This window comes from Cervus elaphus, chromosome 11 (genome assembly GCF_910594005.1).
Source record: "Cervus elaphus chromosome 11, mCerEla1.1, whole genome shotgun sequence".
In the NCBI taxonomy this organism is placed as follows: domain Eukaryota; kingdom Metazoa; phylum Chordata; class Mammalia; order Artiodactyla; family Cervidae; genus Cervus; species Cervus elaphus.
In genome coordinates this window covers 11,924-38,192 of record NC_057825.1, presented here as the reverse complement: position 1 = coordinate 38,192, position 26,269 = coordinate 11,924, and the positions used below count along the sequence as shown (strand labels likewise).

The window sequence follows — 26,269 nt, the reverse complement described above, 5'->3', positions numbered from 1 at the left end:
TGGGTTCCAGGAATGAATTATAGTCAGTGGTCCATGATTTTACAGATGAGGAAACTGAGACCCTGAGAGCATGGAGGACTGTCCAAGGGAGAATGGGATATCCTTCCAGGAACCCTGGCTCCTGGGTTTTTAATGAGCTTGCTACCCAGCCTGGTCATTAATTGGCAAGTGTTGACATTGAGAATAAACTATTGGTGGAAGTGTAAAAGCCTTTTTTAAAGAATGTGCCTGCCAGCTGTGCATCTTATGGAGTATCTTCGTTATACTCTCCAACCCTTGGAAAGTGGTGGGCACAGGGCGGATGCCTCATCATTTTTATTGACTAAGTTCAATTTCACACAATTATATCCCTAGTGTCAGCAACACTATTAGGTATGTTAGAACAGTGATCATCACAGTTGGTACTTCACAGATCAGTAAAGAAAGAAAACTTTTTCTTAGTAAGACTGTGACAGAATTGCTAAGTTTTAAGTTTATTCCACAAGGATATTAAAAAAAAAATGAAACAAGTCTCTCTAATCATCACCAAGGCTATTGGAGATCTGTTGAGGACCCCACACAAGGGAGGGTCTACCTCTTGGGACACCCCTGCTTCAGCATCTCCCTAAGCCAGCAACCTGGGACAGCTGAGTACACTTGAAGTTCCTTCCTTGACCTTGGGAATTTTTTTGGAAGACAATTTTTTTGACAGACAGAGGTGGGGGAAGGTTAGGGGATGTTTCAAGTGCAGTCCATTTATTGTGCAGTCTATTTCTCTTTCTGTTCCCTGGTGGCTTAGTTGGTAAAGAGTCTGCCTGCAATACGGGAGACCCGGGTTCATCCCTGGGTCGGGAAGATCTCCTGGAAAAGGAAATGACAGCCCACTCCAGTTTTCTTGCCTGAAGAATTCAATGGACTGAGGAGCCTGGTGGGCTACAGTCCATAGGGTCACAAAGGGTTGGACACGGCTGAGTGGCCAAACACCTATTTCTATTATTATTTCATCAGCTCCACCTCAGACCATCAGGCATTTGATGCTAGAGGTTGGGGGCCCCTGCTTTAGTTCCCTCTTTCATCTCCTACACAGCTCCAGCCTGCTTCCTCCTCTTCCACCTGCAGAACTACCTGCTGGGCTTCTCTGAATGTGACTAAGAATCTCCTTCCCTCACTTCCTTTTCTCTGAGCCCGTTCTCCTAGCTAGGTTTTCCTGATCTCCATTTAGGATCTTTTGCCCCAGGTGGTGCTAGTGGTAAAGAACCTACCTGCCAATGTAGGGATTCGACCCCTGGGTTGGGAAGATCCCCTGGAGGAGGGCACGGCAATCCACTCCAGTATTCTTGCCTGGAAAATTCCCATGGACAGAGGAGCCTGGAGGGCTCTGACAGTCAGACGTGACTGAAGCAACTTAGCCCAGCATACCAGAGGACCTTTGAACTTCAGACTCATGTGATTGTTTTGGCTCCTTGGAGTCCCTTGTCATCCCACGTGTATGTGAGGGTCAGCTTGTGTATTGCTTCCTAAAGTCCTCCAGGGGGTAACAGGAAGGAAGGCCAGGGGTCTTGGAGAGAGAAAATAGGCTGCAAGTGTGAGACATTTTTTTCTTTCTCTCTTAAGAGGCAGGAGGAAACAAACTAGTGTTACATTTTTTTCCCCTTTTTGATACAAATTTAAAAGGAGGTTTCTCTTAAAATTCTGTGTTGCCATGACAACTCCTGGCTCCACCTGAATTTAACTTTTGTCAAACCTTGAGCTAAGCAATGCGTTTTTCTTATGGAAATGTTTGTCTTAAGCTATGTGAAGGTACTATGTATTTACCCTAGACTCTGTCTTCAAGTCAGTTCCTCCCAAAGGCTCAGAACCAACTTGACAAACAGTATGTTTTACTCATACCTTGTTCTCCTAATCTATGTTCATGAAACTATATGTTTGCTTGGAAATCTGCCTTTTTTCAAGATTCATGTCAATCACTTTATGGCCCGGCATGACTCACCTGCTGCCAATGTTATCTCAGTGCATGTTGTGGGTGAGGGGCCTGGTGCCATTCTCTGAGACATTGCCTTCCTTTAATTAGCAGACTGACAGTGGCTGTATAACATCTGGCTAAAGACTAGCAAGGGGTACTCTTTCTGCCCCTTCTGATGTCTATGTCAGCAGCTTTCTCTATCTCTTTTATTCTTTAATAAAACCATGACACAAAAGCTCTGAGCGATCAAGCTTCGTCACTGGCCCTGGATTGAATTCTTATCTGGAGGCCAAGAATCCTGGCATCTTCCATGGTGTAGCAACAACCTTTTCGCCTTTTGTAATTCATATTGAATCTTCATTTCAGATTGAGGATGCATTCCATGGTGTTGCCATCTTAAGTCTTTCCATCGCTATGGAATATCTGTACATGTATTTAGGATATTTTTCAGCAATCATGTATAATTTCCAGTGTGCCAGTCTTATCATCCTCATTACATCCATGGCAAAGTATTTTATTAATGTTGACATTATTGAAAGGGAATTGTGTTTTTAAATTCCTTTTCAGATTATTTGCTAGTGTATACTGTGTAATTTGTGTGTATACTGTGTATTTGCTGTGTAATCATTCATTTTTTATCAGTTTGGACAGCTTGATAGTTGTCTTTACTTTCTTTACTTTCTCATAATTTAAGATTACCCTGGCTCATATATTTACAGTCTCACCCCTAGTCTCAGTCATTTCTTCAAAGAACCTCTGTCCTTTTATTATTTCTTTACCATTGAGTTAGTTTTGACTGTGCGGGGGCTTTGTTGCTAGATGTCTGGTTGTAGTGAGCAGAGGCTGCCCTCTAGGTGCTGTGCCATGGCTTCTCATTGCAGCGCTTTCTCTGGTTGCAGAACTTGGGCTCTGGAGCATGCAAGCTTCAGTAGTTGTTCAGGGGCTTTGTTGCCCCTGGGCATGTGGAATCTTCTAGGACCAGGGATTGAACCTGTGTTCCCTGCATTAGTAGGCAGATTCTTTACCACCGGGCCACAGGGATGTTTCCTGTTCCCTTTTATTAGAGAATGATATTTAAAACATACATGCAGGAGCTAAAGATGCTCAACTGACAATACATGGAAATATATACATGTATTCCAGCTTACCTTTGAACATATTCAGTTAAAGGTAATTTGTGATGATGTCTGCAACCTGATCCACCATGACATGGATATTGTAGCCTTTCCTTTTGTTTATCTGTAACTTCCCATTCCAGTGGTAAGATACCTGGCTTCCACCACTTGTCATGTGTAGAATTCAGTGCATGTCCCATGTGGTTACTGAAAAAACTGTTGGACTGTCTTCCAAAGGGGGCTGTGCATGCATTCCACGAGTATCTCGAGTATGCTTTTGTATGATAGTTTACTATCAGTAGACCCTCCGTGGCCCGGTGTCTATTTCAGTCTTTACCAGTTATGAATGGGCTTGTTTGCTCTAGCGTTCTTGGACAATTTGAGTGCAGATTCTTTGTCAGACATGCATTTTTTAGGAAGACGATTGTATTTATTTTTGGCTGTGTTGGGTCTTCGTGTGTGGGCTTTCCCCTAGTTTGGGTGAGCGTGGGCCATAACCAGTGCTGTGCGGGCTTCTCACTGCAGCGGCTCCTCTCGTTGTGGGGCACAGGCTCACGGGCTTCAGGAGTTGCAGTGTGTCAGCTCGGCTTTGTGGCTTCCAAGGCTCCAGAGCACAGGCTCCGCAGTTGTGGCACACGGGCTCCATAGCACGTGGGATCTTCCCATCCCAGGGGTCACACCTGCATCTCCAGCACTGGCAGGCGGATTCTTTACGACGGAGCCAGCAGGGCATATTTTAGATTCTAGTTTTCCACACATGTATCTGGTGAAAGAGGCCGGGATCAAGAGGCCTGGCAGCTGGGAATCCTCAGCCACAGTTCTGGCTGTGCCATCGAAAGCTCTGGGGCCTTTGGCAAGCACCTCAACTTCCCTGGGACTGTTTCCTCCCCTCAGAAATGCCCTGCTGTGGGACTGTAGCCCACCAAGCTCCTCTGTCCCTGGGATTTCTGAGGCCTGAATACCGGAGGGGGTGCCATTTCCTTCTCTAGAAGATAGCATTTTGAAGCTATTTTCTCCTGGACATTGGTTTTGATGAAGGAAGGGGGATCCCTTCCAGGGCTTGAGAGTGGGTTCTTGTCTGACACTTGGAAATGAGTTGTCCTGGGAGAGGAGTGCTGTCCAAGCGAGAGGCTTTATTGGGAAGGGCTGCCGGGGCGGAGGGCAGGAGGGTGAGGGAAACACAGAGAACTGCTCTGCCACGTGCCTCACAGTCTCAGGTTTTATGGTCATTGGGTTTGTGTCTGGCTTGTCTCTTGCCAGTCTTTCTGAATTGGGATCCTTCCTGGGGGCACACGCACCACTCAGCCGAGATGGATTCCAGTGAGGAGGATCCTGGGAGGTTGGTAGGACCTCTGGACTGGAGTCTCCCATCTCCTTTTGTCCTCTCCAGAATTCTGGTTGGTGGTAGCTTGTTAGTTCCTTGTTCCTTACCAGGACCTCCTGTTGTAAGATGACTCCTCCAAGTGTTTTCTCTTCTCTGTTGCCTGGCAAGGGTGGGTGGTCCGTGGTTCATCTAACAGTTTGTCTTTCGGTTCTCTCGAGTAAGGTCCTTCACAGAATAAATGTATAAAATTGTACAAATCAATGTTTTAAATAATTTATATTCATAATTTGGTAAGTTGGCTTTTTTGTTGTGTGTTAGAACTCATCACCAGACCAAAGGTCATGTAGATTTTTGTTGTTTTTCTAAAATTTTTACAGTCTTTTTTTGGTAATTGGATTAAGGTGTGAGTTGCATAATCTGTTCATTTCATTCCATCTGTTTGGTTTTCTTTCTTTTATTTTTTTAAACAGTTATTTATTTTTAGTTGATTGATCATTGCTTTACAATATTGGTTTGATGGTCATACATCACATGAATTAACCGTAGGGGTGCGTGTGGTCCCTCGCTCTTGAATCTCCCTCCCACGTCCCGCCCATTCCCACCTCTCCAGGCTATCAGAGAGCCCCAGTTTGAGTTCCCTGAGTCAGACAGCAAATTCCCAGTGGTTGTCTAGTTACCAAGGTTGGTGTCCACGCATCCGTGCTGCTCTCCCCGTTCACCTCACCCTCTCCCTCTCGTTCCCCACCCTTGTCCGTAAGTCTGTTCCCTATGTCTGCATCTCCACTGCTGCTACGTGAACAGATTCGTCAGGACCATCATTCTAGAGTCCAGGTTTTTCTCTTTCTGACTTTCCTGTTGAATACGCTCTAGGTTCATCCACTTCATTAGAAGTGCCTCAAATGTGATCCTTTTTGTGGCCGCATTCCATGCAGGCTCTGACTGTTCCTTACCGTGTTTTGAGGAGGGTCATGGAGCTATTCGGCTCCATTTGGGTTTGGGCTTCCAGTCTGAGCGCTCCCGCAGAGCTGCTTCTGGGGGAGCCCTCTGGGCTGTGTGAGCGCGGGGCTGCCCGCTGTTCTCTGGCGGCCCGCAGGGGGCGCCAAACCCCCTCTGACCCGCGGGCGCAGGACGCTCTGCCCTCAGACTGGGCTCGGTGAGCAGCTGGCGGGAGCTTTCTCTCCTCAGGGCCGTCAGGGCTCGGGCTTCTGTAAACGGGGCTGCGTCCAGGCTGAGAGGAGCGGGCTTGCCTCAGTGCCCCAGCAGGGAGGCGCTGCAGGAGGGAAAAATGAGGACGAAGTAGACGTTTCCTGTGTCCAGCTGAGCGCTGACCGGAGGGCCATCTCAGAGGACTCGGGGCGCGGGGGGAGAGCTCCATGTGCAAAACGGCGGGTTTTCAGTTAGATTTCTGTTAGATGATCTGGAGGATGACCAGTGATGTTCTTCAGTGCAGGTGGCCAGTTTTCCTGTCACTGTTTCTTGAGAAGACTGTCCTTTCCTCTTCGATCGTTCCCGGTTTGATGTTCATGAACTGACCGCGTACATGTGGCTTCACTCCTGGGCTCTCTATGCCTTCCGCGAGTCCACGTGTCTGTGTTCTTGCGAGTTCCTCACTGTGGTGCTTCCTACCGCTCTGTGACGTAGTTTGAAGTCGGAGAGGAAGATGCGTCCAGCTGTGTTCTTCTTTCTCAGAGTCTTTTTGGCTGTTTAAGGGCCTGTTCAATATTAGCAGCCTAATATTAGGAGTATTTCTATTTCTGTGAAAAATGCCATTGAATGTTATTTTGCGATCGCAGTCAATGTATTTGTTGATGGCTTTGGTTGGAGTGGACATTTTAATTCCTCATTGTTCCAGTGCATGAGCATGGAATAGTTTTCTGTTTATTTGTGTTTTCTTTGGTTTCTTTATCAGTGCTTTCAAGTTTTCTGACTACTGGTCTTTTATGTCCTTGATTAAGTTTGTTGCTAGATGTTTTATTCTTTTTGATGCAATTATAAGTGGGATTTTCTTAATTTTTGTTTCTGCTTGTTGTTAGTGTATAGAAACACAACTGATTTTTGTATATTGATTGGGATTGTAAATTGTAGTATTTTATATGATTGTAAATTGATCCGAAATGATTCAGTTTTACTGAATGTAGTCTAACAACTTTTTGTGAAGTTATGTGGAAAATTTTATTTGTAAAATCTGTTTCTCCTGCAATAGGTCATCCAGAGGACCCAAGAGATGGTGGTTACTAATAGACTTCCCACAGTACTTCTTCATTCCATGTGGACTCCTACAATGGCGGTGAGCATCACAGCTTCCCTTGAACTTCATCTGGGTAAGGCTTGGCCTGTATAAGAAAGTTTCATGCCTGTCTAATCTGATTTTCTTTTATGGTATTGACATGGTTGTTTTGAAACATAATTTACTTTCCAGTAATTTAAAATGTACAGAAAACTCCTAGCAATGGGAAAAAGTAGTCACATTTGCCACGTCATCTAAAATACTCTATGTGTTTCATCCAAAATGGGTGCATTCTCCTGCAGAACCAGCATATAACCTCCAAAATCAGGAAATCACATGGTTTCTACATGATAATGTAATCCACAGCCCCATTTCCACTTTCAGCAGTTGTTCAATTGTATGAATATATCTTTTTTTCCATCTTCATCCTTTTTTCTTTTTTTAGAGTGTTACTGAGACTTTCAGTTATTTTTTTCAAAGCTTTTTCTGGCTTTGGATTTGACTTGTTTGGATATCTCAGACTAGTGGAATCACAGAACGTTTGTCCTTTGTTGGTCTGGTTTATTTCACTTAATATGATGACCATAAGGTTCGTCCACAAGGTAGCATTGTCAGAATTAATGACTTTTAAGGGCTGAATCATATTCCATTGTGTGTATACCACAGTTTGTTTATGGAATTGACTACTATGGACACTTAGATTGCTTCTGTTTCTTGGCCAGTGTGAATCATGCTGTTGTGAATATGACTGCAGAAATATCAATTTCTTCAGCCCCCTTTCCCAAACCTTTTGGGTACATAGCATGAAGTAGAATGGAAATATATATTTATTCCATGTGTTAGTTTTGGAGTAATTTCTGTAATGTTTTGCATAGTGGAGCACCATTTTAGTTTATATGGTAGAATACTGTTCAAGCTTTTGAATATATCCTGTGTTGCATATTCAGTCACCCACCGATGGACACTTGAATGGGTTCTACCTTTGGGCTATTGTGCATAATGTCACTATGAATATTTGTGTACCAGTTTTTGTTTGAATTATTAACATAGTACTATATATGAAAGAAACCGCAAGGACCTACTGTACAGTTTAGGAAACTGTATTGAATATCTTATGATAATGTATAATGGAACAGAATGTCAAAAGGAATATGTGAAAAAGACATAATAGCCATAATAATTATTGTGCCAACAATATGAGTTATCATAGCAGTACTCAACATGTATTTATACATGCCACTAAGATATTCACATCTGTAAGTATATTTCACTGATCGATTATATAAAAAATAGAGAACTCAGAGAATAAATAAACTTCCTGTCATTGCTCATCATCATTTATGCACTATTACTCCCTGTAAACACTCATTGTATAAGTGCTGGACTAGGAATTTACATTATTGTAAACCAAAAGATTGTGAAGATGTAAGGAAGTATAGCTTATTTAATTCCTTAATGAAGGATTATAGAACTCTATGTACATGAAGTGAATGAAAGTCAAACAGTTTAATGGAGCCACATTATTACTAGAGTGATGAGCTTCCACCCCACCCAATGTTAACTCACAATTAAATCCTGCAGTCGCCTGGCCTCAATGTCTGCTTCCTGCCATCCAGAAAGAAAAGGTGAGGAAGTCCTGACAAAATCAATGCTATTTCTCTTTTTTTGATTTGTATTTTATCACAGGGCTTGGCAAAAAGAGGGCCTAACCTGTTTTTAGAGTTCCATCCTAAGGCTTGCTCTGGCATCTTACATATGTTGTCAAACTGCTGATTATTTTCAACAAAGGACAATGATCTGTACTTCAGTTTCTGTTGCTTGAGCTGGAATAGCAGGCATCCCTTTAAGTGCAGTCTTTCATGCTGAAGTAGGCATACCTGAAGCAGTAGCATGAGATGAACACATTTATCGTGTAGACCTCGCATCCCATGAATTTGTAATAATTTTTCAGTTATACCCATCATCATTGGAGGAGCTGACTTGTCCCAGTAATAACTGGAGTACCCAATATCACAGTTCCTTGACTTATTAATACTTCTTATGAGTACATTTATGAGTACTTCTTCCAATATTCTTTCTCCTACTTCGGTCATGAAGAGTAGAAGCTGATGGCAGTGATTATTGAAATGTATATAGATTCCTAGGTGGCACAGTCAGTAAATAATCTGCCTACCAGTGCAGGAGATGGAAGTGATTTGGGTTTGATTCCTGGGTCGGGAAGATAACATTTCATACACTCGTTTTATGTGAGCAAGTTTGATACTCATGAGTTTTTTTCTTCTGTATGCAGAGAAACAAATGCTGTTCAACGACACTGAAAGAACCCTAATGTTGAAAATCAGATCTGTGTTGTGAGCAATGCTTAGAGATCCATGAGTTGAAGCATAGTATTATACCTATCATCCTTGTATTTCCCTCAGTGAAATATTTTGAGAAAAGCTCTTCATTCATGGTATAGATTCATGAAGAAGCTAAATAGCATTAATCCTTTACGTTGACAACTGTGAATTTAAATCTCCTGTGAATCATATGTGACAACCACACATACCAACATGATTTATTAGTGTTATATCAATATTTTTAGTCCTATTGTATTTCAACTAAAAATATCAATATATAATTGTACACAAAGTCAAGACATAAAATCAGTGCAAATACAAAATATTCCATCCTTTGAGAAAGGGAGCAAAAATTCTATGTGCTTTGCCTATTGCATTTTTATGTTTTAGATCCTTAAGTATTTTATTCACCACACCCAACTGAATGATTAACAAATCTTCAGAGAAGAAAGGATCATTTCTCTCTAAGAATGAGTAGTTCAGCTCCTCTCAAAGCAAAGTCATAAGTGAATCTAATTTTGTGTGAGACCATGAAGACTCAGTGTTTTCATTATGCTTGTGCGTATGATGGGAGGTCTGAGAAGGTACTTCTGAAGGTTTATTCATACCAGTCCTTCTCATATTTGTCTTTAAAGGTTTAATCACTGAGGTGTTGCTTCTACACTTGCACTAGGCTGAGTAGCAGCATGCCCTTTCTCCCTGAGCTTGAGCTCACCACAGCCTAGTAGATGGAAATCGTCAGGATATTCTAGAGACCCTTTTTATTGCAGTCTCTTCAGGAGGTTACAACTGCTGCAAACCTCAGGATTTTACAAAGCACTTTTTACAACCTTAGATAAGGATAAAAAGTTAACACTCGTGACAGACACAGGCTTCCATGGCCTGTACATGATTGTTGGCTTTGCTTTCATAATCATCCTGTTTCTTATACCCACTAAGATGTCACTGTATTTTTTTTATCATCATTTTATCTTTGATGGTTTTTAGATCTATTATGGATTTTCCTATATATCTTCACTTATTGGTGAGGGTCTTATGTTAGTAGTAGTTACTAAAACTGACTTCCAGTCAGTTAGCTGTGGTAGAATAGGGAAAAGAATGACCAACTGTATACTATTAATATTATGTATTAATATATTTAGTTTTATTGTTTGCAGTCATCCAATTCTAACTTTCTGAAATAAACTTTCAGAAAAATCACGTCCTGTTGAATGTCCATTTGACTGTATAGGAGCACGGCAATGTTATTACATAAAATTGTTTACAGTTTCCATTACATTTCTCCCATTTGATGTAGATATCAGCCTTTGGTTCTATCAGTAGCATTGCAAGTAAAAAAAAATTTATTAGCGCTCCTATGGTAATTTTACTGTTAGCAATAAGTATAGCATAAAGTGGACACAGAAGAGGTTAGAGGAGACCAACTATGAAAGTTAGTTTAAAAGAAAATATACAATGTTGAATGATTACAGTAGGATTAAATGTATAGTTATGAAGTTCCTTTAGTATAGACAAGTATTATTCTATCCTTTCAGTTTCCTTTGCAGGGGTGTTAATGTACAGATTCCAGTACTATGGCTGGAGTGAATACTGTCATTATTCATGAGAGCAACTCTACTAAATCCTAATGCTCATATCACTCAAGGTATTTTAATACCTATTATATTAGTAATGTGTGTAGTTTGTGAAGTCACATAAGTTATATTCTTTCAAGCAATAGTATCAAACAGCTATGGCGTCAATTGTGGATGTGAATAGATGTAGAATGTGAATCTGTTTCACTGTGACAAGTTATCATTGAAGGTATTCTATTAATGCCAGTAACAAAGCTGTGCAGAAATAATACAACGTTTAATAAGAAAACAAGATTTACTAATTTGTTTTATTATTCTATTTCTTTTAAACCAATTTAATGACAACAGGCTTAACTTTTCATTAACTTGTATGACCATCAGCAGTTTGACCAAGTTGAAGAACATGACTTGTTTGTAGTCTTCCTCGTCAGCTCATTCCATCTACTAGCTTTAAAATCATTTAGTACAGAGCTCAAACACTGTCTAGGTGTTAATCTAGTGTTTTGTTTGATTATCATGCAGAATCATTTTAAAAGTAAAAGTATGCTTCTATGAGTTAGAGCTCTGATCCCAACAGTCCATGTAGAAGCTTCCACTGAGAAATGTACAGGACTGAAATTTGTGAATGTGGTATACTGCGATTCACAATAAGTATAAACAGCTTCACAGGCTACTTATTTGAAATGACCACTATTAATGACATTCTCATTCATTTGAGGACTAAATATTGTCAACTTAGGCTGTGTTTGCCAAATCGACTTTGAAGTATTCTTCACATTGTCCTTCACTGGTCATGGCACTTGTCAGATTGAAGAAATACATATATTCATGTTTTGTTTGAGATTTTAAAGTCATTCATTAAAGTGGGCCTCTTGCTCTCCCTGCTGCCCTGAGGCTGCTGGGCCAAAGAGGTCTTGGGCATCCAGCCCCTTGCTCGCCCCTTCCCTCTGCCGAGGCCCTCTGAGCTCCAGCACCTTGCAGTGTGGAGACAGCCCCTGCCAGCAACCTCCCCTCCCAGGAGGCCTCAACCGAGGCCTAGGCCCAGGGGAAAGGCACCAGCGGGGATGAGCCTGGGGAGGCGCCCGGGCATGTCTGGACCCAGTCCCCGCAGCGTGCCCCTTGGTGGGGCAGTACCCCCGGAGGCCAGGAAGGTCTGGGCAAGGCCGGCCAGGGGCAGGGACACTGCTTGGTCCTGCCCCTGGCCTGTGGGGCCTCTGAGCACAACCGGCCCTCTCCCGCTGGAAGACCTCCCCGGCTGCCTCCAAAGGCCGCTTTGCAAGCACTCTCGCCCGCTGTTCCCGCCAGCCGCGCACAATGCTCCCAAGCCCGGGAGAAAAGCGCTTCGGGGTGGTCCTCTCTCTGGGCCCTTGCCCCTGAGCCTGGGGGCCAGCCAGGGGGTCCACACTCCCAGGCCAAGGCAGAACCACATGCACACGTCTGGTCCTGCCCCCTGCACCGGCAGAGAGCTCGGAGGGGGGCAGAGTCTTTCAGGCAGCTCCTCGGCAAACCCATCAGCACCGCCTGTGTGTGATCTGGCAGAGCCGACCTAGGGGCACAGTGGGCCTCTTGCGCTCCCTGCTGCCCTGTGGCTGCTGAGACAAAGAGGTGTTGGGCATCCACCCCCTTGCTCTCCCCTTCCCTCTGACAAAGCCTTTTGCCCTCTATTTCTTTGAAGCTTGAGTTCATGATGGATAACAAAGAAAGAAAAATTGTATCTGAATTTTCCCCTGGTGACTTTGCATTCAGGATTCCAGGCTTTCAAGTTCACTACTGTGACCCAGGTTCAATCCCTCGTCAGGGAACTGTGATCCCTCAAGCTGCACAGTGTGGGCAAGAAAAAAAGTGTATCAGATAAAAAAATACAATATAATCACTACTGGTGTTGCTTACTTGCTTCAGTCCTGTCCAACTCTTTTCAACCCTATGGACTGTAGATTGCCTGGCTCTTATGTATGCAGGATTGCCTAGGCAAGGATACTGGAGTGGACCGCTGTGAAGAAAATCAGTCATGTGTAGGGATATCTGTAAGAAATTTCTTGGATGTATAAGAGAAGGTCAAATGAATGAGATATAAATTAGAAAAAAAACATAGATCAATAAATAATAGTAGCAGAGAAAAGGAACTCCAACTTAAGAATTATAGATATTCTTGGAACAAGAGCAGTAATCAACATTATAATCTGAGAATAATTTACAGACCTTGAGTATCCAGTCAAAAAGGGCAACCATTTTAGTCAAAATAGATGAAAATAAACAGACAGCTATTAACAGGTATACCCTGATTGCAGTTTTTACTTCAAGTGTTAACAAAGCAAAACCCTATATGTTTCCATGCAGAAAAATAAAATACATGTTAAAAAGTATAAAACTCAGACTTCTCTTCTGCGAATTTCAATGTCAAATGTCAGTGATACATGTCTACAGTTTTGAGGGGAAAGGATCATGAAAAAAATAATGTATCTGGTATTGTAATATTACCTTTCCTATGTGAAGTACAAAGGTCAGTAATGTGGGAGAAATTTACCCTGCTTGAAGAAACAACCAATCAAATAATACTTAGCCAACCAAGTTAAAAATACATGCATGAAAAAGTCATATGATGAAAAGACTGGTATTTGTCATCCATTTCTAGATATGTATCTTAAATTTGAACAAAAATGAAAGCATGAAGGTGTTTAGCAAAAAATTATGTCAAATAAGGAGACTGAGCAAACCCTCTTATGAGTATTTACCCAAGAGAAATGAAAAGTTGTGTTCCCACAAAACCCATTTGTGAATGTTTATGGCATTTGTGTCTATAATTGCTAAAAGCTGGAAACAACCCATACATCTACCTGGTGAATAGGTAAATAAACTGTGTGATACACACAGTGGAATACTGTTCAGCAATTAAGGAATGAACTACGGGTACACACATTAACATGAATGGATTTCACATGTATTATTTTAAGTGACAGGAGTCAGTCTCAAAAGACTATGAACTATATGGTTCCATTTACAGGACAAGGCAATATTAATGGGCGCAGAAAACAAGTCAGTAGTTGCCAAGGTCTGAGGGTGGAGACAATTTGGCTACAAGGGGCAACCTGAGGGCATTTATGGGATGATGGATCTGTTTCACATGGTAATTGTGGTAGTGCTTACACAACTGTATGGGTTTGTTAAATATCATGGAATTGAGCATCCCCCCCCCCACCAAATTTTACTGTATGTAAATTTTAAAAGTAGAGAAAATGAAGAGATAGCACAGGTGCACACAAAAGATAATGTCTGTGTATGTGTGTGTGTATTAGTTGCTCAGTCGTGCTGACTCTTTGCAATTCCATGGACTGTAGCCTGCCAGGCTCCTCTGTCCATGGGATTCTCCAGGCAAGAATACTGGAGTGCATTGCCATTTCTTCCTCCAGGGGATCTTCCCCACCCAGGGATCAAACCTGGGTGTCCTGCATTGCAGGCAGATTCTTTACCATCTGAGCCACCAGGGAAGCCTAGTGTCTGTACAACAATGTGAAAATACTTGCAGTCTTGCATAGTATACTTAAAATTGGTTAGGATGGTAAAGTTGATGTGATATGTATTTTACCACAGTTTAAGAAAATTCAAAACTGTAAGACAGATATTATATATTTATAATGGATTATTGTGAAGTCATTAAGCAATTTTTTCCAAGAAATTATTAATAAAATGGGAATGTGGTTATAATTTTAGATTAAACTGAATACAAAGTTGAATGGGCTATAAATAAATATGTAAATAAATCATGGCAGAAACACTCGAAGAGGAAATGGTAAAATATTAAAGGTAAAAGTCTTGATGTTGGGATTTTTCAATGATAGATTTTGCTCCTTTCTACTTCTTGGCACATTATTACTTTTCACTTATTCTTTTTGTCAGTTCAGTTCAGTCTTTCAGTCGTGTCCAACTCTTTGCCACCCCATGGATTGCAGCACACCAGGCTTTCCTGTCCATCAGCACCTCCCAGAGCTTACTCAAAGTCATGTCCATCGAGTCAGTGATGCCATCCTCTGTTGTCCCCTTCTCCTTCCACCTTCAATCTTTCCCAGCATCAGGGTCTTTTCCAATGAGTCAGTTCCTCGCATCAGGTGGCCAAAGTATTGGAGTTTCAGCTTCAGCATCCATCCTTCCAATGAATATTTAGGACTGGTTTCCTTTAGGATGGACTGGTTGGATTTCCTTGCAGTCCAAGGGACTCTCAAGAGTCTTCTCCAGCACCACAGCTCAAAAGCATCAATTCTTCAGCACTCTGCCTTCTTTATGGTCCAACTGACACATTGTACATGACTACTGGAAAAACTATGGCTTTAACTAGATGGACCTTTGTTGGAAAAGTGATGTCTCTGCTTTTTAATATGCTGTCTAGGTTGGTCATAGCTTTTCTTCCAAGGAGCAAACATCTTTTAATGTCATGGCCACAGTCACCATCTGCAGTGATTTTGGAGCCCCCTAAATTAAAGTCTGTCACTGTTTCCATTGTTTCCCCATCTATTTGCCATGAAGTGATGGGACTGGATGCCATGATCTTAGTTTTCTGAATAAGTTTTAAGCCAACTTTTTCACTTTCCTCTTTCAGTTTCATCAAGAGGCTCTTCAGTTGTTCTTCACTTTCTGCCATAAGGGTGGTGTCATCTGCATGTCTGAGGGTATTGATATTTCTCCCAAATATCTTGATTGCAACTTGTGCTTCACCCAGCCTGGCATTTCTCATGATGTACTCTGCATATAAGTTCCTTCCTAGATGCTTTCTGTTAATTAAATATAGCTGATTTTGTAAAGCTTGATTGGTTTGGGGGGTTTAAGATGTTCAAGAGTCAGACAGCTAGCACTTGAAGTTTCTGGAGCATACTTAGGATGGTAAGTGAACCTGATGCAGGAGAAGTTATTTTTACCCTGCTCTCTTATATCCTCTGGTTGGGATTTCAAAGAATCAGATACCGAGAAAATTGGCCATGGTTGAGAAAAGTGGAGGTGAGATAATTTTATTACTGATAATCTTCTCTATGGCTAGATGGAAGACAAAGCCAAGAGAAAAATGTCATCCAATTTTAATCCTCTTTGATTCTTTCTTCCATAGGTGTGACCTTGGTTAAGGGTTAATCTTGCTAAAACAAAGAAAAATGTGGACACAATATGAGATTTTAGATTGATTCACAAGAAAGTAATACAACTAATTCCAGGGGAAAGTTTATTAATTATATTTTATTTATTCCCTACCTACATTCAAAACGAATTTGAGGTACTTTATGAAGGCCCAAAGCATAAACACTGTAAAATACAAAAATCCAGTAGGAAAAGGGGATAAATAAAAGAAATTATATTTAAAAATTCTGGCTGGTAATCTGTTAATAACTATTTGCAGAAAAATAAAGTTTGAGTTCTACCTTACCCCATAAATCAAAATAAATTCCAAATGGAATAAAGAGTTACACTTAATCTAAACTATAAAAAAAAATAGAAAAATATATTTAAGTATTTATCTGTTTTCAGGTCAGGGTGGGAAAAGCATATCTCACTAGTAAAGAAAGCTTAAAAGAAACGGACTACATAAAAATGTAATACTTCCTGACTTCACAAAGCACCAAAAACAAGAATTAAATGGGGAAAATATTTCCAGTACAGATGACAAAGAATTGATAACTTCACTATGAAATGTATGAAATGTAATAGCTTTACCTGTTAAAATGATAGAAGCACAAACATTCCAATAAACAAATGAAGGGCAGAAAACAAGAAAATTTTGAAGACCTAATGTAAAAAAACACAAATTACATGAAAAGATATTAAACCTAAGAAAGACATTCAAATTAAAGCATTGACATTAAAAAAAACCTGAAACTCTATTTAACACTTATGATGAGAAAAAATTTTAGAAAAGTATATCCAAACTGAGAAGAGGTACTGAGAAAAGGTAACTTAGGTTGCCTGATGATAATAATATCAAGACCTTCCTGGAGGGCAATGAGGCAATATATTGAAAAATCTCATGACATATACCCTTTTTCTCAGAAATTTTATTTCCAGAAAATTGTCCTTGAGAAATAAAACATTTGTTCAAAGATTTATGTATAAGAATCTTTGTTATTTATTCTTTTTTTTAAGATAGAAACTATTCCCAGAGTTTTTACAGTGAACATTTATTTCTTTTACAATATAAGAAAAACATTACCTTTCTGTATCTGTTTCCTTTCATTAGGGAGTGTATTCATTCCCATTAACTGGGAAGTCTGTGCTCAGTTTTTTTTGTGCTCAGTTTTGAAGAGTAAAGTGATGTTTGTGTCATTCGGTATCTTGCTTTGGAACTGTCTGATGAGATTGGTTAGTAATTAAAGAAGATCTTTGAGTTATCAAGTCTTGTACAAACAGTTCTTAGTATGAGAGCTCCTTGGGTGTGTTTATTTGCTTTTGTTGAAGACAGGATTTGAAAAAGCTATGTTATCTCTTTATTTTCTAGAGCCAGTGCCAGGCAGGCACTGGGTACCAGTAAAGAAAGAGTGATGGCTGGAGGCCTGAGAGCCAGAGACGAAAGGCGATGAACTAGACGACAAAGACAGTGAAACAAACAAGTTCCCCCATTAGTGTAGCAGTTTGGGGCCAGTTAAAAGAATGGCTAATAATCATTTACATTGAATGGCTCCTGAGAGCATGGATGATGATTTAATATTTCCTATGAAGACCGTAGGTCACCTGGAAAACTAAAAAAAATCCCATTTCCCCTTGTTTCAAAAAGGAGGAGGTTGTGTAATGTGTTTGAACATTAATACTCAATATGGTTGAAATAGAGCAGAATTTGGCATTTATGTAGGGTAAGCTTTAATTATCTGGAAAAAACTACCTGAGTGGAAAAATAATCAGAATAAGTGAGGTGATCCGCTCCGTGATCAGAGAGGTACCAGTAGAATTCCACACTGAAGATTCTGTTTGGAAGTTAAAAAAACAAATCGAAGGAATGTAGTGACTTTTGGGTAATTTTTTTTTAAGTTTCTAATCTCTCGTTTCTACAGAGCAGCCAGTCTTGGCTTAAACTGATGATCTTCCATCTGTCAACAGCAATAGAAACGTCTGAGCTGATAGGAGCGTTTCTGCGGATTGAGTGCGCCACCCAGTGGCCAATGTGGAAATTGCAGAGACACGCCGCGTAGACAGTGCAAAGGAGGGCTTTTCACCCAACAGTGCAACAGCTGCTGCTGCTCCTAAGTCTCTTCAGTCGTGTCCGACTCTGTGCGACAGTTAAGTCGCTCAGTCGTGTCCGACTCTTGGCGACCCCGTGCACTGTAGCCCACCAGGCTCCTCCGTCCATGGGATTCTCTAGGCAAGAATACTGGAGTGGGTTGCCATTTCCTTCTCCATGGAGTGACTTTTGGAGAGAAGCAGGTGGGGTCTGCTCTCATGGGACTCAGGGAAACTTGCTCAGCCTTGCACTGGCCCAGCTCACCTTGAGATGTGCCTGTGACCCTTTTTCTCTGCCTCAGGACTGCCCTCTGGATGTGGAAGACTTCCGAGCCCAGCAGTGTTCGGCCTACAATGATGTTCAGTAGCAGGGATGTTATTATGAATGGCTTCCACAGTACAACGACCCTGCCACCCACTGCACGCTCAGGTGTCAGGCACAGGGACAAAACTTTGTCCTGGATGGGACTCAGTGCACCGCTGACCCCTTGGGCATGTGTATCAATGACATCTGCCAGGTAAGCCACACCTACTTCCCGGACCCCTGGCTCCAGCTGGTGCCGCGACCACGGTCAGTAAAAATAACCTTTCTCTTCTGTACTTCTGTTCATGCAGACGAAATATTGTCTTTGAGAACTTTAATGTAAAATGTATTTTAAGGAGTATTATTTACTGGAAGATGATGTTTTACTTATTTAAAACACCATGATCAGAGACGTAACAGAAATACATACTGAAGATTCTGTTTCGAAGTGAAAAAAGGGAAAGGAATGAAGTGACTTCTGGAAAGAAGCAAGTAGGGGTCTGCTCTCATGGGACTTGGGGGAACTTGTTCAGCCTTGTGCTGGCCCAGCTCACCGCGCAGCGTGCCTCTGGCCCTTTTTCTCTGCCTCAGGACTACCCTCTGGATTCAGAGGATTTCCGAGCCCAACAGTGTTCAGCCTACAATGATGTCCATATTTTGGACATCATTCTGCCCATATAAAGTCAAAAGATTGTAATGTATGACTTGTGGATTTTTCTAGATCAATGGTTCTCCAGCTTGAAAGTACATCAGAATCACGTGAAGGACTTGTTAAAAGAAGTGTTCTGGGCCCTAATTCTAGAGCTTCTGACCCAAAAGTTCTGGGAGAGGGTCTCAAAATTTGCTTTCTAGCAAGTTCTAAGGATATGCTTCTGATGCCGGTCCAGGGACCCCACCTTGAGAACCACTGGTTTATTGGTATTGATAGGTTCTCTGAATTCTCTTGTTAAACTCATTGTTTGAGGCCTGTGGGAGCAATGACTTATTTACTAAATAATTAGTGTGAATGTACTCCAGTAAACTTTCCAGAGAGGACTTTACAGAACTGTGATGAATGTGGCTGAGGTATAAACCCCCGCAGATTGTAATGGGGGTGAGAACTCAGGGGACTATGACAGGTTGCTGAGACAGTGTGGGGATTGTAGGGAAAAGATAAAATTCTACTCCATTCATTTGATCCCTGGAAAAAAATATAAGCATAGTGAATGCTTACTATTCCATCTACCCTATTATGGTCATAACAAAAATAGCAGTAACGGTAGCCAATGACCCTAACCATCTACTAAATGTCAGACCCTGCCAGGCACTTCTGACTTCATATGCTTAGAGGAAGTCATGGTCTTGCTCATCAGATGAGCTTCTCTCTCTTGCATCCCTTCATTTAGAAAACAGCCTCCAGTTACTCACCACAAAACCTTGGAGTCATTCTTTTTTGTTTTTGTTTTTTTAATAACTTTTATTGGAGTATAGTTGATTTACAATGTTGTGTTAGTTTCTGCTGGTCAACAAATTGAATCAGCCATACATGTACATATATCCCCTCTTTTTTGGATTTCCTTCCTGTTTACGTCACACATAGCATTGAGTAGAATTCTCTGTGGTTCTCATTTGTTATCTGTTTCAGACATGGTAGTGTATATGTGTCAATATCAATTTCCCAATTGACCCCACCCCCTTTTCCCCACTTGGTGTCCATATGTTTGTTTTCTATGTCTCTGTCTCTGTTTTGCAGATAGGCTCATCTGTACCATTTTAAAAATAATTCTTGATTTTTCTCTTTCAATCTACACATCTAATCCATTGCTGAGTCAATTCCAACCTCAGACAACATAGTTGGATCTTGTCTTTTGAGCTACTGTGGCATTCTTTATCTTTTTAAATCATGCATTTCAACTCACTGCCATACTCCGGTACTCCCACAATGTCTGTCCCCATCAAAGGTCCTCGGTTAAAAACTGGTTGAATGAATGAGTCTTATCTACTTGCAAATGCAAAGGTTGTTCATATCTCTTGGTCTCTCTTTTATTCCTGTCTCAACCTCCAACCTTGAATTTTCTGGTTCAAGTTTGACGTCCATTCTGGGAGATTCCACAGATTCCTCCACTACATCATGGGAATTCCTCCCGTCCTCACCCTTTCTCAAATGAGCTGGTGTTGTTCTTCCCAGACCCACTCGTTATTCACACTGCTATCTCTGTGCATCTCTGTTTATGACACCACAGTTCTCAGTGTCACCTTCCTGAATTCATGTTGCGGTCACCGTCCTGGGACTTCTATCAAATTTCTCACATTTCTCTTTTCTTCCCCCTCCAACTTTCACCTTTTTTACCTCAAAACTAAACTAGCCAATCTCCTTTGGTGGCCTAACCAATCGCTCTTATTTTCTCTTCTACTCTTAAACCATCTTATTTGATGTTTACTGTTGACTAATCTTCCCAAAGGTTGGAGTTTATGACTTTATTCTTTAACTGTATGTGCTGTCAATGATTTCCCTTTATAACCACCAGTTAACGTTTGGGCTTTTCCACAAAATATTAATAATAGCTATTTTTGGTCAGTGAAATTATGCTTTTTAGTTTTCCAAGTTTTTGACAGTGAATTGTTAATTCACTAAAAACAGTTAAGTCTGGGCTAAAAAGGAGCAATGCAATCCAGGTAATGTTTGGACACTGAGGCTTTGAAGAGTTGAGTAAAAGTTACAGAAACCAAGATGAGGAAGAGAATACCAGGCAGAAGAATAGAGTTTGTAAAGAGATGTGAAAGAAGGTGTGTTTAAGCATCTTTGACTCATTCTGTAGAGTTGAGGTGAAAAAACACCCGTGGGACAATCCTAGGAGTTGAGGCTGCAGATGTAGGTGGAAACCAATCATGAACTGATTCTCAAAGTTGTAAGAGAAGCCAGTGAGGAATTTTATAAGAAATAGCTTGGTTGGAATTATCTCTGGGAAGGTCACTCAAGTGGCAGTGTGGTAAAATATCTGGGGAAGATGGGGTCAGAGCAGATAATAATAGGTTAAGTTGGGATAACAAGAGGACTTCCCAGGTGGCTCGGTGGTAAAAAAAAAAAAAATCTGCCTGTCAGTGCAGGAGACCTGGATTCAATCCCTGGGTCAGGAAGATCCCCTGGAGTAGGAACTGGCAATCCACTCCAGTATTCTTGCCTGTGAAATGCCATGGACAGAGGAACTTTGTGGGCTACAGTCCATGGGGTCACAAAGAGTTGGACACGACTGAGCGACTGAGCAGGTGCACAGGATAAAGGTTGTTTTCGATGCTGAATTAGTCCCTCTAGAATGTGTGCTTCCTTGGACTTCTCTGGCAGTTCAGGGGTTAAGACTCCATGCTTCCAATGCAGAGGGTGGGGAGCAGGTTTGGCCCTTGGTTGGGGAACTAGGATCCAAAAGGTTAAAAAAAAAAAAAAAGGTAGAATGTGTGCTTCCTAACATGTTTCTGTTAGTCTGCTAGACAAGTGGATTTTTGGGGCAGGTGGTACCTTGCTGAAAGCTGAGTGCTCTTCTGGCAAGGCCGTTCAGGTCAAAAGAATTGTATGCACTTCTTCAGAAGTGACTCACAAGCTTCTCAGTTGAATTCAGTATCTTTCCTTCAGCAGGACAGTGTTCACATAAATTCCCTTTCCTAGACAGTGTGGCTGTGGCCATCCACAGTTGTCAGAATGGGAGAAAGTAAGCTGTGTGGTCCTCTCTGATTGCCTTGGGGTCAGTGAACTGAGTCCTGATGTTCACTTGGCAGAGGCTACAAACACTTTTTGCAAGTGTGTTTACAGTTTGCTGTCTTACATGCCTGTGTCCCCGTGCTCCTAGGAACAGCGTACCAGGAGTCTGAGCACAGCGTCTAGCGTGAGACAAGACTCAGTGAGATTTGCTTCTGCTTTGGGGCCCTGATTTTTACCAGAAACAGGACCTGGTTGGAATCAGATCTGCAGAACAATTCCACTGTATCTTTCAGGTTTATTGAATTCCTTGATGACTGGATAAATGAAGAAATCACTCTGTTTCTAGTAAAAAGAATATCATCCAACACACATGGGATGCTTATTCGGGGTCAGGCACTGTCTAAGCCCTTGACTGTGCTAGCTCATCAGACACTCTGAAGCTGGGATCATCATTATCCTCACTCTGTTCATAAGGAAACTGGAATTTGAAGAGGCTAAGTGATTTGCCCTGATGATACAGATAGAAAATGGTAGAGCCGGTATTTGAACCTAGGAAGCTGAATTCCAAAATCTATTTTCTCAACTGTTGTGCTGTATTGATGATATTTGTATTTTTTTGTGTTCCTACAAGTATCACTGAAGTTTGTAACTGGAAATGAGATGCAATTCTAGTAGACAACAGTCAGCACAATACATGTATGATGCTTAGACAGTTTAGGATAGAGGATGAAAGTCAAATATCTACACCCCCCTCAGGGAGGAAGACTGCTCAGATATGGTCATAGTGAGTCACGAGGGCTGTCATGAGCTGGAGAATATATACCTGCTTGTTGATGTGCTCAAGGGATCAACCATGTATAAACATGTCAGGGCTTTTGTCAACAGGCGCCAGAAATCTAGATTTTAATGTGAAGTGTCCAGTTTCAAACAACACCATGATGTTAATGACCTTGCTCTGTCCGTTAATGGTTAAATAGAATTCCAATATAATACAGGCTAGGTATTCCTTCAGTAATCATCAACCCCCCCACCCCCAAAACTCTGAGCTTAAAACAATTAAAGATAACTTTTAGCTCATGCTACTTGGTCAGTGTGGGTCAGCAGGGGTCTCTGCCCTTTCCTGTCTCAGAGACCCAGTCTGAGGGAGGCTTTATTTGCACACACATTTTGCATAATAAGTACAGTAGCGAGGAGGGGAATGTGTGACTTACACGCTGACCCTTGAAGCATCTAACAGAAGTGACAGAGACACTTAGATGCATATTTCATTGGCCAAAGATAGTCAGTGATCACACTTAATTTCCAAAGGAGTGGGGAAGTGCAGTCCTCCACGGGCTGAATACTTATGAATATTCCTAATGGCTACCACAGCTCCATATACTCTGATTTTTCAGGCAGAAATGTTGGAATTTTTTGTAATGTAGAATCCAATTTTCAGAGGTCTCTAACAGAAGTTGACTCAAAAAATTGTTTGTTTCTTGAAGAATTAAATTCGACTGATCTGGAAAATTCACAGTTTGCTTCATCTGGAGTAAAGACCCCCACTTAAACACTGACTTCTATGAACAGATTAAGAAATCATAGGCTGGAACTATGAAATAATCCTTCACAGAAGTGACGATTTATATATCAGTATTTATTCCCCAAAGCAGCACTCATACAGCTTAAATTTTTATTTATATTATCTCCTATCTTGTGTAACTTGTCTCATCAACTGCACTGCAAAATAGGAATCCCATCTTATTAATTTCGACTCTGTTATGCCTGGCTCTATAGAAATTGGCTATGTGGATGTTAATTAATTTTATTGATGTTTATCAATTAGTGATTTTTAAATCATTACAGCTAGCAATCTTGACTTCAGGAGAAGTCACCGAACTTGAAAATACTTCTGGCAATTCTTAAAAAGTTGCTCATCGTTGATTATGATGAGATCTGAGGGCCAATATTCAGTAGTCCCTCAATTTCAAGGGCAGTTTAGGCTTATCCCCTACGAATCACAAGGCAATCAGATGTTTTCAGATATTATTTTTCTGTGATGTTTTCACATTTTTTTTGACTGCAAGATTTGGATGAATTGTAAATTTAAAAATTAAGAAATAAATGTCAGTGCTCAGGAAGGTATTTGATTGCCCAAGATCCTGCAAGGCTCTAAACACCCTTTAAAACAAGCCCATCCTAGGTCCTAAACCCACACCCTTCCTGGATGACCAGATAAAAAGCAATTGTCATACTCATGAAATGCAAAGTGCTTAGGGACTCGCATGTACGAGGGCCCAGGAACAGTATTTCTATAGTTTAATGGTGGAATTACTCCCCTTGGAGAAAGTTGCTTGAACACAAGTTACTGATTGATTGAATCTCAACCACACAAGTATGGTTCCAGGCTTTGCTGTCCGTTCCTTAGACTAGAAGCCTGCCGTCATTCTTTGCCTCTTGCTCATAGTTCCCCTGTCTGTAATTAACTACTGAGCTGTGAAGTCAGATCAACTAAAATCTTTCTCCGTTGCAGCTCCTTCTCTCCATCCCCACTGCCATTCTTGTTCAGGTCCTGAGATCATATACCAGGACACCTACAACAGCCTTCTCTGATTTGCTCCCCACTAGATCTCCTCAAAAGCGCCCTCTAACCCAAAGTAGTCTGGCTAAGGCACAAGTCATAAGCATCTTTTTGGAGAGGGCAATGCCAACCCACTCCAATACTCTTGCCTGGAAAATCCCATGGACAGACTAGTCTGGTAGTCCATGGGGTTGCTAAGAGTCAAGCACGACTGAACAACTTCACTTTCACTTTTCAGTTTCATGCATTGGAGAAGGAAATGGCAACCCACTCCAGTGTTCTTGCCTGGAGAATCCCAGGGATGGGGGAGCCAGGTGGGCTGCCATCTGTGCGGTCGCACAGAGTCAGACATGACTGAAGTGACTTAGCAGCAGCAGTAGCAAGCATCTTTTAATTTCATGACTGCAGTCACCATCTGCAGTGATTTCCGAGCCCCCCAAAATAAAGACTGCCACTGTTTCCACTGTTTACCCATCTATTTGCCATGAAGTGATGAGGCCAGATACAATGATCTTAGTTTTCTGAATGTTGAGCTTTAAGGAGGCTTTTATACTCTCTGCTTTCACTGTCCTCAAGAGGCTCTATAGTTCTTCTTCCCTTTCTGCCATAAGGGTGGTGTCATCTGCATATCTGACATTATTGATATTTCTCCTGGCAGTTTTGATTCCAGCTTGTGCTTCATCCAGCCCAGCATTTTCTCACGCTGTACTCTGCATATAAGTTAAATAAGCAAGGTGACAATATACAGCCTTGATATATTCCTTTTCCTATTTGGAACCAGTCTGTTGTTCCAGGTCCAGTTGTAACTGTTTCTTCCTGACCTGCATACAGGTTTGTCAAGAGGCAGGTCAGGTGGTCTGGTATTCCCATCTCTTTCAGAATTTTCCCCAGTTTATTGTGATACACACAGTCAAAGCTTTGGCACAGTCAATAAAGCAGAAATAGATGTTCCTCTGGTACTCTCTTGCTTTTTCCTTGACCCAGTGGATTTTGGCAATTTGATCTCTGGTTCCTCTGCCTTTTCTAAATCCAGCTTGAACATCTGGAAGCTCACAGTACATGTATGGTTGAAGCCTGGCTTGGAGAATTTTGAGCATTACTTTACTAGTGTGTGAGATGAGTGCAACTGTGCAGCAGTGTGAATACTCTTTGTCATTGCGTTTCTTTGGGACTGGAATGAAAACTGACCTAACAACGTAGATGTTTTCCATTGCATATGCTAAAAGAACCAGCTTTGCAGTTTCCAAGGCGGGGGGGAAGCTTCATTTTAACCAATTTTCTCTGAAGTCCAAGGAATATCATGGTCATCCTGCATCAAAAAGTCATCTTTCCTCTATATAGTCATAGTTTCATGCCTAAATTATAGACCAAATAGTGCTCAAATTGACTCTGATATCAGGGGCAGATCAGCTGATAAAAAGCTTGGATTGTCCCTCTGGAGGGAAGTGAGATCTTGGTCCCAACAGAAGAATATGAGGGGTTAAGAGAATTTGTAGGAGCGGGGAAAGCTTGGTCCATCCTACATGTACCATAATCTTAAATAATGGTTATGTACTTTACCGAAGTAAAAAAAAAAAAAGATTTAAAAAACAAAGATAGATCACTGAAAGGTAAAGAAATTAATAATCTGTGATTGAAAGCTGCATTCTAAGAAAACTGTGTTCTCTTAACCTAGAGAGTAGACTAAATTCCACTCTGGTACCAGCTTACCAGATAACAAAGAAACAAAAAATTGTTTATGGGTAAGCTTAGAAAAGTCTTTTCCATATATCTTGAGGTGGCAGTATTTTTGCAAAGGCATCAGTGTGAAACCATAGAAGGCATGTTTAAAATCTGATTGAAATTGACAAAGTAATCTGGTCATTGCTGTGATTTGAAACACTTTAATATGGTAACTCGAATTATAACTGACAGCATTTTACCAGAACATATCAGATTTTCATGAATGTCACATAATTTCTAGGATATCTATATTAGTATTATCAACCATATAATATAACTTGAGAAGATTCAATCACTCGTTCTG

At 41.2% G+C, this 26,269-nt stretch overlaps 1 long non-coding RNA gene across 1 annotated transcript; it reads left to right on the top strand.

Moving 5' to 3' along the window:
* Positions 1–5,608: 5,608 nt before the first annotated feature.
* On the top strand, positions 5,609–18,220 carry LOC122703788. The gene is made up of 3 exons (XR_006343610.1): positions 5,609–5,831; positions 6,585–6,702; positions 18,009–18,220. It is a non-coding gene; the product is annotated as an uncharacterized LOC122703788 (long non-coding RNA).
* Positions 18,221–26,269: the final 8,049 nt, after the last annotated feature.